The sequence below is a fragment of the Desmodus rotundus genome, chromosome 10 (genome assembly GCF_022682495.2).
Source record: "Desmodus rotundus isolate HL8 chromosome 10, HLdesRot8A.1, whole genome shotgun sequence".
NCBI classification, from domain to species: Eukaryota; Metazoa; Chordata; class Mammalia; order Chiroptera; family Phyllostomidae; genus Desmodus; species Desmodus rotundus.
Window position 1 is genome coordinate 76,338,469 of NC_071396.1, and position 6,000 is coordinate 76,344,468.

Below are 6,000 nucleotides of genomic sequence, written 5' to 3' on the forward strand. Positions count from 1 at the left end.
GGCATAAGCCTAGAGGAAGGGACACTTCTGGGTTGCTTTGCTCAGAAGGAACAGCATTGTGCTAGGCATCTGGAGAAAGGTATGTCTGCCCCTGAACCTTCAGAGGGGCTGGGTGGTGGAGGGGAGGCAGAGGGCAAGGGTAGAGGGAATAACACCTGGTCCCCTTGTGAGCCCAATGAGATGAGCCGCACACGCCCCCCCACCAATCCCATGGTGCAGCTGGCTGCTGGGCAGACCTCTCAGAGGACTAGGAGGCTGCACGATCTATGGCCAGGGATGAAGAGGGTGTGAGGGCTCCTTGAAAATGCTGAGAAGTGAAACAGGTGTGGTGCAGGACAAGCAGGGGTGGTCAGGAGCTGCAGTCCAGAGAGGCAGCAAGACCCAACTGCCCAGGCCACTGCTACGGAGGGGAGAGGGTGCTGGAGAGGCCAGAGCAAGGGGGTTTGAGGTGGGGGGGTGGTGGGTGCAGGGACCCAGCTCTCTAACCAGCTCTACCTGGTGGAGGTCTCCTGGAAGGGGGCAGGGTAAGGATTTTGGAGAGGCCCATGAACACCTGGGAGTCACACTGCACATTGATTTCCAGAGCCGTCTCTAGCTCCTGTCCCTCTTTGCCTCACAAAGTCACTTTCAAGCAGGACAAACTGTTGGGGAAAGACGAGGTCACAAGGGGTCTGAAGCCAGCACCTCACCCTCTGAGCTTCACACAGGAAAGGGTGGCACAGCTGGGCCGAGACAGCTGGGTCCCATTGCTGGCCTTTCCATTGCCACAGTCTTTACATCTCCAAGAGAAGGAGCTTCTTGTCAATGAACCTCTGTAAGTCCAGCTGGAGTTGCACTTGGCCCCTGGATTGCCTGCATGCCACGTGTAAGGCCTCACCCACCAGCTTGGCCCTAGCTGCATGGACCACACCGGCCCTGGGCTGCAGAGCATGGGGTGGCAGGCTGGGAGGGGCTGAGACCACCTGTTCTTGCCCTGCAGTGGAACCCCTGACGTGGAGCAGTATGGATATCAGGAGAGAGACGATAAGAACGCGTCTTTCCACAGCAAGTCGCCAAGTGCCCTGATTCCATTTCCTGCTCCCAGGAGATTCTTAGGTTCCTGGCGGTAGTCTCCTCCTGGTTTCCATGGTGTCTCACTCGTTTAGTCACACCCCACCCAGCTGCAGGGAGTGACTACGGCTCCCTAGAAAGGCCGCTCCACTCCTGTCTTCACTGCTGGGCAGACAGAGGTGCAGCTCAGACCCAGGAGCTGGGAGAGGTAGCACATGGACACTGGATGCCTGCTGCTGCCTTAACCCAAATTACCCCTGAGTGCTGATTCCAGGAACTCAGTGCAGGGATTATGAGGCTCCCGTGGAGTCCAGGCTCCCTCCTGGCCACCACCACCAAGGGCGAATTCCACACCCTGGCCACACTCACCTGGACAGCGGTCCTTGCAGGTGGCCCTTGAAGAACCCCCAGTGTGGTGCCCGGCCAGACAGAGGTGCCTGTTGGCTTCGCCCCCTCCGGTGCCCTCCATCCCAGGGGTTTCCCACCGGCAGTGTAAGGAAGTGTCGTGGTCGGTGAGCCGGGCTGTCTGGCCCGCTTGCCTGGGCCGCCGGTCTGGGGCAGAGCATTCTGACAAATGACCTATAGAGCAGGAGCCCCTGATACTCAGCCCTACAAATGTGTCTGCGCAGGGCCTGTCACCAGGTCAGACAAGGGCGCCTGAACTGCCACCCATTAGTGAGATGACTAAATCAGAACCTGCGTCAAAAGGGCTGCCGGCTCTCTCGAGGCTCCCCGTGAAGAACCCGAGGTAAGTCTTCGTGAAAAGAGACATGGGCCCCGTACGTTAAGTGGTACGACTCTGCCTTACCCATCGCCATCATCCACGATGGGAAAAGGGGGCTGGTTTCTCACCCCGCCCAGCGCCCCACGCCTCTCTCCAGCCACCCCACCTACCGCCCCAGCGCTTGCTGAGCACCACGGGCAAACTCCGGTGTGGGTGGGGTTTGCTAGGGCCGCCACCCTTGAGCGGGCAAGGTCAGACACCCGCAGGAGAGATACGGTGGGGGTCCCGAGAAGGCAGGAGGGATTCAGGTGAGGCCCAGAGGGAGTAATCCTCCCCGTGAAAGGAAGCGGAGAGCCGTGCCCGGGGAGCAGCGCTTTCGGAGGAGTGGGAAGTGAAGGCTCCGTCTGACAGCTTCTGTTTTCCTTTTAAGTAAAAGGCACAGCCCATCTACCTGGGAGAGGGAAGGGTGCCAACGGAGAAAGGGTTTTGAAGAGAGTGAAAGTGTTCGGAATGGTGGTGGGAATTGGGAAAGTGAATCAGCCATCCGAGATGGGTGTGAATGTAACCCACCTGTTCTGTGACGGCCTGAAGGAAGGACTGAGGACTCGGGGGGTGACTGCAGGTTCCACGCTCACTTGGATACCTAAGTGCTGACAGATGTAAAGTCACGCTACCTCATTGCCACACTCCATTTACTCACACACTCCAAGTCTCCTGCCACAGAAAGCCAACCTCTACCGAAAGCCACCCTGGATGGCAGGAAGGATACCAACAGTAACATGTATGGCCTATCGTGTGCTGGGCACTGTGCTAAGCACCATACATACATATACAGTCTACATATGGTATACATATAAATACATATGTACATATGTATGTGGTGAATATATAAGGGGGGACCCCCCAAAACCGGAATTTATTGATAAAAATTATGTATTTATTCTTACATGTTTCAATGTCAGCCACCTTCAAAGTGCTCTCCATTTGATGCAATACCCCTATTGAGACATTTTTTCCACTGCTCCAAATAGTTTGCGAACTCATCATTTTTGATGATTTTTAGTGCTCTGTCATTTTTTTCTTTCACCTCTTTCACATGGGCAAAATATTTCCCTTTAAGGACATTTTTCATCTGGGGAAAGAAAAAAAATTGTTTGGGGTGAGATTGGTGAATAGGGAGAGTGGGGCAAGGGGTCATGCCATTTTCTTGTCAAAAACTGCTGAACACTCAACTCAGTGTGGGCAGGTGCACTCATAAATCACCCATCATGAAAGGGGCAAACATGTTGAAAGAGTTTTCGGAAAAAAAAATTCACTGAGGCTGAATCAGCCTCTCACAACAACACCAGCTGGAACACTGGTACACATGGTTTCCTAGAACACTCACCTAGTAGGGGAAGCCTGTACTACAAGGGTCCCACCCTCCAGAAGATAATTCCGGTTTTCTTTGGGTACCCCCTCGTATATAACTTTTCTCCATTTATTTCCATTTTAAATACAGGAGAACTGAGCTCAGCACAGTCCCTCACCTCCAGCCCAGAACCACAGACCCCGGCTCTGGTGACCTCAACAGAGGCAGCCATGGACCTGCCTGAGCCACGGAGCTGGGAAAGACCATGAGGTGGGGAATTCAGCTTTGCTACATAATAAAATAAATTCCATGCCCTAAGACAAGGTGAAATTTACTACCTGGTGCCCACAACCAGGTTGATCAGAGGAAACCTGAGAGTTCCTGGAGGCATCTGACAAGTGACAGTCCTTCCCCATCCCTGACGCTTCCCTTTTCCCCACCCACTTCCCCCACCTTCTTGGGCATCCACAGTCTCTGAAACCTCTTGAGGAGACCTCCCTACCTCAAGGGGCACTGCTGCCCAACACACTGGCCCCCAGGAGCTGTCCCCAGTACGCCAAAGGGCCACAGCCGCACAGTGTTCTCAGCAAAGTGAGAGGACAAACCCCACTCTCCCCCTGAGTTCGCCTTTGATCCCGTCGCTCATGTCCCCAGGGTCCTCTTGAAAACATCTTCTTCGACTTATGTCTGGAGGAGCCCTTAAAACCATCACCCCTTAAAACCATGAGGCAGGTGTGTGTGAGTATGTTTGTTGTGTGAGAGAGCGTGTGGTGTGTGTGTGAATGTGTGTAAGGTACAGTGAAAGATTGCAGAGGGTGAAATTTTAGTAATATTTTGCATGTGCCTCATCATTTTCTTTACTTCATCAACACATGGAAACAGGCTGCCTACAGACCTCAGGGGCCACCAGACTGTTCTGGCCCCACGGCATGGGTCTGATTCCAACTTACCTCAAGCCAGGGCCCCTCAAGCCAATGCTTATTTGCCAAGCTTTGGACCTAGGAGTGGGCAGCGCACCTTGGGGTTACAGCAGGAATCGGGGCCCTGTTCTCTGGGGACTGGGGAGAAAACCCGAGGCCCGTAGCGACTAGAGGGCGAGCACGCTGGTGGCGCAGAGTGCATGAGAACAGCCGGACTGAGGGCGGAGTGGGGTGTCCACAGCCCCCATTGAGGAACTTGATCAGGAAGAGCAATTTGTTTTGTTTTGTTTGGAGATTTGGTGGGCAGGGATGAACATACCCCAAGGCAAGGTCATATATTCCAACTCTTGTGGGGTGGGGCGAGGTGGGGGTGACCACTAGTAAAGAAAGTACATTTCTCATATCCCTAGTGGGCTGCTTTTCAGGTGCCTAAAAACAAACATTTGGGGAGAGTAAAGGGCTTACAGACATAGACAAGTAGGTGATCCCACGTATACGAGGGACCTACAATAGGCAAATCCATAGACACAGAGAGTGGAAGAGAGGTTATCAGGGGCTGGAGGGAAGGAGTAGGAGTTACTGTTTAAGGGGGACTGAATTTCCATCTGGGATGAAAAATTCCAGAAATAGATAGTGGTGATGGCTGTACAACATTGCGAATTAATGCCACTGAATTGTATACACGTTATAATGGCTAAGATGGTAAGTTTTAAAGTTAGATTTATTTTCCCACAATTAAGCAATACATAAAGGGCTGGGGAGGGTAGAGAAGCTGGGTGGGAGAACAACAGGCCCAGGGCGCATGGCGCCCAGACTGGGAGTAGAGTGTTGGAGTCGGGGACTCCTGGGTGCAGGGTGTCGTGGAACTAATATTTCAGAGTTCTTCAGCCTCTGGCCTGGTGCGTTCACATGAAGTGACCGGAAGATAGGACTTCATCGTTCCCCAGCCGGTGCAATCCCAGCGCCAGCCAGTCCCTTCCCGCCAAAGGGGCCGTTCTCCCTTGACTCTCAGTTGCTGCCTGGTGAATGTGGGATCCAGGACCCCACGGCCAGCTGTGGCTCCATTCTCTGCCTACCCCTCCTTAGGAGTGGCAGCCAAAGAGATAGGACCGTCCCTCACTCATGCTACAGGAACCATAAAATATCAACCCTGCAGGACGTGGGGTATTTCAAAAGGTCCTTCTGGTCTGCCTCTCTTACCTTTTCTTCTCTGTACCTGCTATCCTTTGACATACTATTTCTGTAAATCAAATCACCTCAAATCTTAATTGAGTAAACTGAGATGTTTATGATTTCTCCTGAGCTTCGGGGTCGAGCCGTGCAGCCTGCTGATCTCGCTGAGCTCAGCCTATCTCAACCAGGCTCATCCTGTGTCTGCAGTCGGCGGAGGGCGGTCTGGTCTAGGATGGCCTTGCAGGGAGGGTTTAGCTCTGCTCCATTCGGTCTCTCATCCTGCAGCAGCCTCGTCCAGGCTTGTTCTCACAGCGGGAGAGCTCAAACAAAATGTGCACTGGACAGAGTCAAACAGGCAAGGAAAACTTTATCCAAGACTGCTGCAGTTGGGGTCAAGACTGTTAACACAGGGGCCACGATGACTGTTGTAATAGGGGACAGAGCTTAAACTGTGAATACAACTGAGGCATCCGGGTATAGGTAGCCGATGGGCTGGATGAGGGAGTCTGTGGATGGAAAAGCACCAAGAGGAAGTTGGTTCAATATGGAGGGAGAGGGTCTTGCTAAACTGTCTTGACAGGAATCTTACCGAACTGAGCTCAGCAGGCCAAGAAGAAGGCCTAGTCAAGAAGAGGGCTCAGAAAAGTCCAGAAGAGTGATGGAAGTGTACAAATCTTCTTATGGCCTTAGCTCAAAATTGTCAGCATCACTTCCACAGCCTGTGTGAGCCCAACAAGTCACAAGGCTGGCCCAGGCCCAGCAGTGGGGAAATGGCCCCATTG